This window comes from Coregonus clupeaformis, chromosome 18 (genome assembly GCF_020615455.1).
Source record: "Coregonus clupeaformis isolate EN_2021a chromosome 18, ASM2061545v1, whole genome shotgun sequence".
Taxonomy (NCBI): Eukaryota; Metazoa; Chordata; class Actinopteri; order Salmoniformes; family Salmonidae; genus Coregonus; species Coregonus clupeaformis.
The window spans coordinates 49,865,412-49,877,078 of record NC_059209.1 but is presented as its reverse complement, the minus strand read 5'-3'; the positions used below and the strand labels follow the sequence as shown (position 1 = coordinate 49,877,078).

Genomic DNA, 11,667 nt, shown 5'->3' with positions numbered 1-11,667 from the left:
GTTTTACGAGGGCATGTTTGGCAGCATGAGTGAAGGAGGCTTTGTTGTGAAATAGGAAGCCGATTCTAGATCTAACTATTGATTGGAGATGCTTAATGTGAGTCTGGAAGGAGAGTTTACAGTCTAACCAGACACCTAGGTATTTGTAGTTGTCCACATACTCTAGGTCAGATAGTAGTGATTCTAGTCGGGTGGGCGGGTGCAAGCAGCGTTCGGTTGAAGAGCATGCATTTAGTTTTACTAGTGTTTTAAGAGCAGTTGGAGGCTACGGAAGGAGTGTTGTATGGCGTTGAAGCTCGTTTGGAGGTTTGTTAGCACAGTGTCCAATGAAGGGCCAGATGTATACAAGATAGCATAGAGGTGGATCCGAGCTTCACCAGCAGCAAGAGCAACATCATTGATATACACAGAGAATAGAGTCGGCCCGAGAACTGAACCCTGTGGCACCCCCATAGAGACGGCCAGAGGTCCAGACAACAGGCCCTCCGATTTGACACATTGAACTCTATCTGAGAAGTAGTTGGTGAACCAGGTGAGGCAGTCATTAGAGAAACCAAGGCTATTTAGTCTGCCAATAAGAATGCGGTGGTTGACAGAGTCGAAAGCCTTGGCCAGGTCGATGAAGACGGCTGCGCAGTACTGTCTTTTATCGATCGCGGTTATAATATCGTTTAGGACCTTGAGCGTGGCTGAGGTGCACCCATGACCAGCTCGGAAACCGGATTGCATAGCGGAGAAGGTACGGTGGGATTCGAAATGGTCGGTGATCTGTTTTGTTAACTTGGCTTTCAAATACTTTCGAAAGGCAGGGCAGGATGGATATAGGTCTGTAACAGTTTGGATCTAGAGTGTCACCCCCTTTGAAGAGGGGGATGACCGTGGCAGCTTTCCAATCTCTGGGGATCTCAGACGTTACGAAAGAGAGGTTGAACAGGCTAGAAATAGGGGTTGCGACAATTTCGGCGGCTAATTATAGAAAGAAAGGGTCCAGATTTAAAGTAGATTTAAAGTGGATAAAATAAATAAAAATCCTGATCAGTCTACACACAATACCCCATAATGAGACACAGCAAAACAGGTTTTTAGACATTTTTGCAAATGTATTAAAAATAAAAAACAGATGCCTTATTTACATAAGTATTCAGACCCTTTGCTATGAGACTCGAAATTGAGCTCAGGTGCATCCTGTTTCCATTGATCATCCTTGATGTTTATACAACTTGATTGGAGTCCGCCTGTGGTAAATTTAATTGATTGGACATGATTTGGAAAGGCATACACCTGTCTATATAAGGTCCCACAGTTGACAGTGCATGTCATGTAAGAGCAGAAACCAAGCTATGAGGTCGAAGGAATTGTCTGTAGAGCGCCGAGACAGGATTGTGTCGAGGCACAGATCTAGGGAAGGGTACCAAAAAATTTCTACAGCATTGAAGGTCCCCAAGAACATAGTGGCCTCCATCATTCTTAAATGGAAGAAGATTGGAACCACCAATACTCTTCCTAAAGCTGGCCGCCTGGCCAAACTGAGCAATCAAGGAGAAGGGCCTTGGTCAGGGAGGTGACCAAGAACCTGATGGTCACTCTGACAGAGCTCCAGAGTTCCTCTCTGGAGATGGAAGAACCTTCCAGAAGGACAACCATCTCTGCAGCACACCAACAATCAGGCCTTTATGGTAGAGTGGCCAGACGGAAGCCACTCCTCAGTAAAAGACACATGACAGCCTGATTGGAGTTTGCCAAAAGGCACCTAAAGACTCTCAGACCATGAGAAACAAGATTCTCTGGTCTGATGAAACCAAGATTGATCTCTTTGGACAGAATGCCAAGCGTCATGTCTGGAGGAAACCTGGCACCATCCCTACGGTGAAGCATGGTGGTGGCAGCATCATGCTGTGGGGATGTTTTTCAGCGGCAGGGACTGGGAGACTAGTCAGGATCGAGGGGAAAAATTAACGGAGCAAAGTACAGAGATCCTTGATGAAAACCTGCTCCAGACCGTTCAGGACCTCAGACTCACCTTCCAACAGGACAACGACCCTAAGCACACAGCCAAGACAACGCAGGAGTGGCTTCGGGACAAGTCTCTGAATGTCCTTGAGTGGCCCAGCCAGAGCCCGGACTTGAACCCGATCGAACATCTCTGGAGAGACCTGAAAAAACCTGACAGAGCATGAGAGGATCTGCAGAGATGAACGGGAGAAACTCCCCAAATGCAGGTGTGCCAAGCTTGTAGCATCATACCCAAGAAGAAACAAGGCTGTAATCGCTGCCAACGGTGCTTCAACAAAGTACTGAGTAAAGAGTCTGAATACTTACGTAAATGTGATTTCAGTTTTGTATTTTGTATAAATTTGCCAATTTCTAAACCTGTTTTTGCTTTGTCATTATGGGGTATTGTGTGTAGATTGATTGATTGATGATGGGGGGACAATTTATTCAATTTTAGAATAAGGCTGTAACATAACAAAATGTGGAAAAAGTCAAGAGGTCTGAATACTTTCCGAATGCACTGTATTTGCCATTCCTTTTGTCTTATCCCTCTCAACCATAGCATTTTTCAATTCCTCATCAATCCACAGGAATGTTAAAGGTTTTACAGTCATTTTCTTAATGTTTGCATGCTTATTAGTAACTGGAATAAGCAATTTCAAAAATGTGTCAAGTGCAGCGTCTGGCTATTCCTCATTACACCCCACAGACCAACAAATATTGTTTACATTTAATAACAGGAATATCTACAAATCGTGTTTTATACACTATATTAGGCCCAGTCTTTAGAACTTTGGTTCTCTTAGATATGGCTACTATATTGTGAACACTACATCCAATGGATTTGGATACTGCTTTAAAGCAAATTTCTGCAGCATTAGTAAAGATGTGATCAATACATTATGATTTTATTCCTGTGCTGTTTGTAACTACCCTGGTTGGTTGACTGATAACCTGAACCACTCACTAACTGTAAGTCGCTCTGGATAAGAGCGTCTGCTAAATGACGCTGGTTACAGTTTGAAGCTTTTTCTTGAGTGGGCAGTCTGATGAAAGTCAGTCAATATTTAAATCACCCAGAAATATACCTTACTGTTGATCTCACATACTTTATCAAGCATTTCGCACGTTTTCCAGATACTGACTATTAACACTTGGTTGTCTATAGCATCTTCCTACAAGACTAAGAAGTGATAGACCATCATGTCTCTAGAGAAGTGTCACAGGAGATGGGCCAACGTTTTACAATGCAATGGTCTGTTTTCGTTATTCCAAATTGGACTGTTTGTCACCGTAGTTGTTTTGCCATTGAAAGTCTGATTTAAAAGTACATAGGCTGCGGTAAGTTAATTTCTCGTGTTTTTGTTATTAAATCAAAATATTTTTTAAAGATTAGAAACCATTTGAAGGGCTGATGTTTCGAGTGGTGACAAGCTGGTGCTGGATGGAAATTGATTGTTGGTCTGAAGCATTGTCTGTGGCCTATTTCGTGACTAACTAACTGCCCTGTTCTAATACTTATGCTTTTCGAATACAGCTTCCTTTAACCTCCCTATAATTAAATACATGATTCATCTGTATAGGGTGTTTGGATGGTTTCCAATTTGCCACCCAACTCCTACTCTCACCAGTGAAATCATGTCAGTACCGTATTCGAATTTACCAGAATTTGAATGGTGAAAATAAGGAAGTTCCACAAAGCCCACACAAGGTTTCAAAATCTGTTTGGTTAACAGGTACAGGGAAAGGGAAAGGAACAACCGTACATAAGCGGCAAACGTTTGTCTGTATTGACGCAAACTTTATTCTTAATCTTGTACCGAAATTGCATGCTGAAAGATAAAAAATCTGAGCAAATAGTTTTAATTGAAAGTAATACAATTATCTTTATCCTGAATAAAACTTTGACAGACAAATAATTAAAAAAAGTTTAGTAGCTTTTTTTTCTTTTAGCAAATGCATCTTATGACCATTGTGTTAATATTATAATTGTGGTAGCTTATCATTTTTTTAATTTGGGTTTTAGACTAGTTTAGTTATTTTCCCCCCCTCTCCTCTCCTCTCCTCTCTAGTCTATAGGGGCGAGACCATTTTTACGTCATTGCTTCGCTTAATCAGCACCTCGTGAATGAGAGTCCGTCCGAGCACAAGGCTTCGGTAGCACTCTCGACAGAGAGTTGTGCCTGTCTGGGATTGTTTCTAGCTTTTCGTCAAAGAAAAAAATCATACGAGAGTGCTACAGGTAAGGATTGGTGAAAAGGCTTACACCCGGCTATCTCACGTTTGCTTTATGGGTAGCTCGCGGGCCCTCAGCCAAGGCAGGGAGCGCACAAGCCACGGAGAAACTGGGGTACTAAGCGCCAGTTTAGCTCACGTAACGCTAGCTAGCTGCTAGTGCTACCGCGTTTAGCCTGCCACTACTACCTGTCTGGGCCTTCAGGCTAGATAACTACCGGTAACTAATCTCAAATGTTTAACATGGTTTGACTTGGATATTTTCACGAGATCATAATCGCTAGTTTTCAAGACGTTGTCATTCAGCGCGGCGACATTGCGGTACGAGTCGACGTTCGGACCTGTGGAATTCCCTCAACGTTAGCTAGCTTTCCTAATACGCGCAACAAGACCTTGTCAGTGACAGTGGGCTATGTTTGCGGGGCTTAGGTAACCTCAGATAGTATGAACCATATGACTACTGGCTAACTAAATCAGCCACATCGACTAGCCAGTGTTTTAATACATTTGGATTGTTTGATTCAATAACTAGATTTTAGCTAAATTTGTTAACCCAATCGAGTTTTCTTGAAGTTAGCTTTGTACAGTAGCTCCTTTCGCAGCTACTGTCACGGTATCCAGATGTGCCACCTCATCAACCACACCGTAAACATCAGTGGAATGCAATGCGTCAGTGGGAATCTCCCAGGGAACCTTTCGACTGGTCAATCATAAATATGTGCACCTTTGCCTGTCCCATTAAGAACACGGCAAACTCAACAAACCCTATGTCTGTCAGCTTGCTCGCTAACTTCAAGGAAATTATATTTAGTAATTGGCTCTGCTAGATACACCTTTCATAAGTGGATATCTCTTGCCAAATATCCTAACATGGTAGTGATTGAAATCACTTTATAGTTTGTACCTAAACTCAGGTCAATGTAATCTATTCTGTGACTTAGCTATGTGTAAACTATCTGTGACCCTGAATTGGTTTCAGTGGGTGTTTGACACTGCTCATGCTCAATATAAATTATTCAGTAATGATTAAACAAAACCCTGTTGGGTTAACATTTGATCATGAACAATCTGCATAGTTTTTGGCCCCATATAATTGTTTTTGGCCCCATATAATTGATAGATTTCAGCAAAACAGAACTTCAGGCTTAGGTTTCTGCACCCTTTTTATGCACAGATCAAAGTCCACCAACAAGGCTCAAGAAGTTTGCCCTCTCCCTGTAACGGAAGCAGGGGCACCAAGGATGATTTGACCTTCCATTCTCCTGTGTCCTGTGCCAGGGTGCTCTCAGGCCCCAGTGCTGTACTCTCTGCAGAGGTGGCCAGGCCCTTCATATGCTCAGAGAAAAGGAGCTCAGGCAGGGTTTAGGTTGCCTACAGTTAACCTGGTTTCCTCTCTTCTTGGGCATCTCGGAAACAGACATCTGTTTTCTTCTCTCTGACTCCTTGGTATTGGCCCTGCTCTGGTGGCACATTTGAATTGCTAGACTAGAGCAAGATAAGTAACAGAAAAAGTGGGCCAATGAGATTAATTATTATTGAATGATATCAAGGACATTGAGTCTGGAGTTTGACTACCATCTCCACTGATTTATAGCAAACCCATGTCATCAAACACAACATATCACTACACAAGCTTCCAGACACTACAAACAATTAGCCTACAGTTAATCTTTTGATGAGGAATCCGAATTCAGACTATTCTAAACTGAACTGTGTGGTTATTAACGTGTTGATGTGTATGAAGTTTCAGTTAGTAAATTGTCCATTCTCTGAAGGTCAGTTGTCTCTTCTATACCTGCTCTCCCTATCAAAAATACAATTATTTGTTAGGAAAGTAGGCTAGACAACAATGCTTGTATTTTAATGTCTTAAAGTTTAGGATATCAGTGTTGGTGGAAAAAGTTACCTGTAATGATTATTTCACTAATCTTTGTCAACCAAGCTATTAAAACTCAACTTTGAGATGTTTTGGGGGGCATTAGGCGTAACTCAACTCAAGCTCTAAGAGACGAGTGCTGAACAAGGCTGTTTGTGTTGGACAATCAGAGGCTGTGAGTGGGGAGGTACAGTGAGGGGAAAAAAGTATTTGATCCCATGCTGATTTTGGACGTTTGCCCACTGACAAAGAAATGATCAGTCTATAATTTTAATGGTAGGTTTATTTGAACAGTGAGAGACAGAATAACAACAAAAACATCCAGAAAAACACATTTAAAAAATGTTATAAATTGATTTGCATTTTAATGAGGGAAATAAATATTTGACCCCCTCTCAATCAGAAAGATTTCTGGCTCTGAGGTGTCTTTTATACAGGTAACGAGTTTAGATTATGAGAACACTCTTAAAGGGAGTGCTCCTAATCTCAGTTTGTTACCTGTATAAAAAACACCTGTCCACAGAAGCAATCAATCAATCAGATTCCAAACTCTCCACCATGGCCATGACCAAAGAGCTCTCCAAGGATGTCAGGGACAAGATTGTAGACCTACACAAGGCTGGAATGGGCTACAAGACCATCGCCAAGCAGCTTGGTGAGAAGGTGACAACAGTTGGTGCGATTATTCGCAAATGGAAGAAACACAAAATAACTGTCAATCTCCCTCGGCCTGGGGCTCCATGCAAGATCTCACCTCGTGGAGTTGCAGTGATCATGAGAACGGTGAGGAATCAGCCCAGAACTACACGGGAGGATCTTGTCAATGATCTCAAGGCAGCTGGGACCATAGTCACCAAGAAAACAATTGGTAACACACTACGCCGTGAAGGACTGAAATCCTGCAGAGCCCGCAAGGTCCCCCTGCTCAAGAAAGCACATATACAGGCCCGTCTGAAGTTTGCCAATGAAAATCTGATTGATTCAGAGGAGAACTTGGTGAAAGTGTTGTGGTCAGATGAGACCAAAATCGAGCTCTTTGGCTTCAACTCAACTCGCCGTGTTTGGAGGAGGAGGAGGAATGCTGCCTATGACCCCAAGAACACCACCCCCACCGTAAACATGGAGGTGGAAACATTATGCTTTGGGGGTGTTTTTTCTGCTAAGGGGACAGGACAACTTCACCGCATCAAAGGGACGATGGACGGGGCCATGTACTGTCAAATCTTGGGTGAGAATGTCCTTCCCTCAGCCAGGGCATTGAAAATGGGTCGTGGATGGGTATTCCAGCATGACAATGACCCAAAACACACGGCCAAGGCAACAAAGGAGTGGCTCAAGAAGAGGCACATTAAGGTCCTGGAGTGGCCTAACCATTCTCCAGACCTTAATCCCATAGAAAATCTGTGGAGGGAGCTGAAGGTTCGAGTTGCCAAACATCAGGCTCGAAACCTTAATGACTTGGAGAAGATCTGCAAAGAGGAGTGGGACAAAATCCCTCCTGAGAGATGTGTGCAAACCTGGTGGCCAACTACAAGAAACGTCTGACCTCTGTGATTGCCAACAAGGGTTTTGCCACCAAGTACTAAGTGATGTTTTGCAGAGGGGTCAAATACTTATTTCCCTCATTAAAATGCAAATCAATTTATAACATTTTTTTGTTGTTTTTCTGTCTCTCACTGTTCAAATAAACCTACCATTAAAATTATAGACTGATCATGTCTTTGTCAGTGGGCAAACGTACAAAATCAGCAGGGGATCAAATACTTTTTTCCCTCACTGTATTGGGGGCGAAAGACCCTGGCTTTTTGTTGCGCTGCCTGCTGCCAGTGCTAGGGGGGCTATATAATGACCCAGCAGATGTTTCCTCAAAAGATAAGAACTGGAGTATGCCTTTAGTGCACTTAATATGTGAGGAGGCAGCAGGAGAGTTTGTTTCGAATGTGTGATGCGATCACACTTTCTGCAGATTTAGTGTACAAATACTGGTAAGCGATGAGGGAAATTCGAATGCCGCCAAACAGGGGCATAGTAGACATTATGATTGGGCAAGTTGCCAAGACAACCTATATTATTATTATATTATATTATTACAACCTAATGAGAGTGCAGAGGGCACAAGGCTCAGCTCCTGTCATTGTTTGTGATTTAAAGCCACTCGCCAGGGCAGGCTCTAAAAGAGATGTGGTGCCAAGGCATTTCTATAGGCTAAACCTGCCCACTGGCTGGTGCACAAGTCGAGGCTAGTGAAGTGATATTCAGTAGATGTATTTTAGACCAAGAGCCTTGTGTCCCCTGCATGTCCCTGAATCTCTTTTGCAGTGTGGCATTGTTAACCACACAAAGCAATTTTTCTGCACTTTGGTTTCCCACAGCTTCATGTTTGTTAAGTATTAGGGTTGCACTTTACATTACAGCACTACACGGATTAAAGTAGTAATAACATGGTAATAGTATTGTAACAAGTTATAGTTACAATCAAATATTAGGATATTTGCCCTGATATCCCTTCATTCCAGTATAGGCCTAATTATATGCTTGGTCTTTTCTTGGGAGAGAAATTGGCCAGGAATATGCATCAGTACACTAGCAACACTGTCATTTCCATTGAGATGCTAATGGTAGTAATGGCTTGCTTAGTAAGGCTGAATGTGAGAGCCCATTGCATTGCTATTGTGGTGCATCCAATGCAGAGAAATGTGTGCTTACTGAAAGCAAGACCACTCTAGCACTCTTACATATTCATTATTCCCCTCACTCTAGCTATCAACACGAAAACAACTTTAAAACTTGCGGACTGCTTGAGAAAATATTTGTTATGCTTTTTGTACTACAACCATATTTGCATAAAACTCAATGCATTTCAATGGCCATAGACTTGAATGGTAAAATTTTAAATGTTTTAGATGCTTCTCCTTGAACCGTTTAAGCTATCAACTCCAAACCAATGTTGAAATCTGCAGACTGACTCAACTTCGATATCTTGCATACACAGCTTGTTGAAACTATTTATGCTTTTTGAACTATAACAATTTTAAATGTGCATAAGTAACAGGTTTGAATGAGAACCATAGGAATACTGTTGTAGCTATTGAAAATGGTCCTGCTTCTCAGCCAGTTAAGCCACTAGACCAACTTTAAAAAAACGTTCAAGCTATCCTAACTTCAAATGATCTGGAACCTTTAAAATAGAATCTATTTGAATTAGCATAAATGGGCATAAAAACGTTATGAATTCAATGCCAACCATAAGCACACAGTGGTAGACCATTTTAAATGCTACTGATCTTTTACCATCTCAGCTGCAAACATGAAAAATAACGTTTAACATTTGCATAAATTAGCATAATGAACTAACCCACCAACAGTAATAGTAACTCTTGAACCATTCAAGCTAGAAACCAAACCAACTTCAGGAAATGTTTAGAAAATTTACTTTTCTAGTTTTATGTTGTCCTTGGATTTAAAATGCTTGCTAGAACTTTATTATTTTCACCTAGCTACATTCTGTTGGACAATGTTGTAAGGCTTTAAAATCAGTGTTCAAGTAGCCTAATTCTTTAACATTCCACAACCAAAGTCTGTTGTACCAAGTGGTTAAACACTTTTTTCAAGATTTATGCCCTGAGACAAATCGACTATTTCCTATTTTCCAAGTGCTTCCATCTAGCTGAGAGAGTGAATTACTTTATTTGCCCTTAATGAAGGGAATGGGGAAAAGAAAGGGGAAGTCTGAGAGGGAAGTGTAGGATACAGTACATTGCAAATATGCACAATAAGCAAATTAGAGATGTCATTTAGTGATGCTTTTTGCACTACTGATGTCAGCAAAAGTATATTGTACAGTGAAAAATTAAAGGAATGAAAGGCCTTTTTCCTGCATTCATAGAGTTATGCAGTCTGTCTGTGCGATGCTTCCCTACTGTGCATGGTTTAGCTAAGCCAGATATGCTGTGGATAAGCTCCTGCCATAAGTAATCGTACATGGAAGTCGATTATCTCCATGTTTTGGGCCCTGAAATCGGTTTCAGAAGTAAATCTGTTTTACAGAACACATCCTCTACCAGTCAAATAAAATTGTATTTGTCACATGCGCTGACTACAACAGGTGTAGACTTTACTGTGAAATGCTTATTTACGAACCCTTTCCCAACAATGCAGAGTTAAAAAGTAAGAAAATTAGCAAAATAAAAAGGAAATAGTAACACAATAAATTAATAATAACTAGGCTATATAACTAGGCAGTCCCCACCCATTTCATGTATCCCAACAGAGCACCAAGGTTATATTTCCTTTTACATTGCTGTCTTCGTTGAAAAACTATTTAGAAATAATATTGAAGGGTGGCAGCAAGCTATCAGATTTTTGATGTCTCCTAAATTTACAGCATGCACTGGTGGAACTGTAATGTTGAGTTCATAATGCAAATGACTCATTAGTGCTTTACATTTTATAGGTGGCATGAACCCAGAGCCATTGGAGACATGTAATTAGACACCAAAATAATTCATGTCTGCACACTACAGGAAGTGGGTCAAACAAGTGCTAAAGGAAATGATCCTGGCTCCCGAGTGGCGCAGCAGTCTAAGGCACTCCATCTCAGTGCTAGAGGCATCACTACTTTCCTTCAATTCATGAGGCATGTCTTACCTTGCTTCAAAGTAGCCTTGCGAAAATCCAACCGTAGAAACGTGAAGGCAATTCTTTTTATAAAGACTTCCTCATGCCATTAACCAGCATTTCTCTCCTGTTCTATTGTTTTTCATATCAACTCCCTTTCGCTGTCCAGAAGCCAAAGGCACAATCCTAGTCATATTAGCAACCCATCATAGTTGTTGCTATTAGATTCCCCCTCTTTCTAAATTTCTAACAGATATTTTAATCTCTGTCACAACTGCTCGCATTAGGTTTAGAACTGTGTTTTCCGCAAATTCCATTTTGGCAAATGTTTGAAAATGATGTTTTATTAGCTGCTTCATTACAGGAGTGTTCAATAATAGGCTATAGCCTTTTGAACTGTAAGACGATAGGCTTGCTGTTGTTGCATGTTTCCATTAAGCTCTTAATGAGAAATGTCCGGTCCTTGTATGCATGCATAGTATCAGAGAGGAAGAGACAAAAGCGAGATGTTTAGCTCTCGCCAAAATCTGTCCTAAATAAGCCCGATATGTTTCTATGGGCTTATTTTGGGCCTAAGCTTGTCGCCTGCCTTCCCGCCTTGGGCCGACTCCCATTGTTAGGGCGGAAACATAAGTATATCATCATTATATACAGATCTCTAATAGTATTTTCTATTGGTCACATCATTCTACTGTTTGGAAACAATTTAACCGTTTGTTGACCGGTTAATGAGGGTCAGTTAGTCGTCAGCAAAATTGACCGAAATTTCCATCCCTAACGTGGATGGGAATTATTTTCATGAAAATACCCTGACTAGTAACCTAGTTTAAGATGTTGGTATGGTAACTTTCCCATAATACCATGTCATTTTGCACATTCATCACTGTAGTGTTAACAAAAGTAGGCTAGCCTACAGCTGTAATGCAGTGCATGACAGTGATGGGCAT

The 11,667-nt window shown here is 41.3% G+C and overlaps 1 protein-coding gene across 10 annotated transcripts in view; it reads left to right on the top strand.

Moving 5' to 3' along the window:
• The first annotated feature begins 3,003 nt into the window (after nt 1–3,003).
• The window catches only part of clip1a (CAP-GLY domain containing linker protein 1a), a 51,647-nt gene continuing 42,983 nt past the window's right edge, over nt 3,004–11,667 (top strand). For 4 of the 10 annotated variants that reach the window (XM_041836311.2, XM_041836310.2, XM_041836307.2 and 1 more), the window contains exon 1: nt 3,939–4,234. The gene's annotated coding sequence lies outside the window, so the exon portion shown is untranslated. Of the gene's footprint in view, nt 4,235–11,667 lie in introns of all 10 variants that reach the window. The other 6 variants (XM_041836304.2, XM_041836305.2, XM_041836309.2 and 3 more) reach the window with 3 other exon arrangements.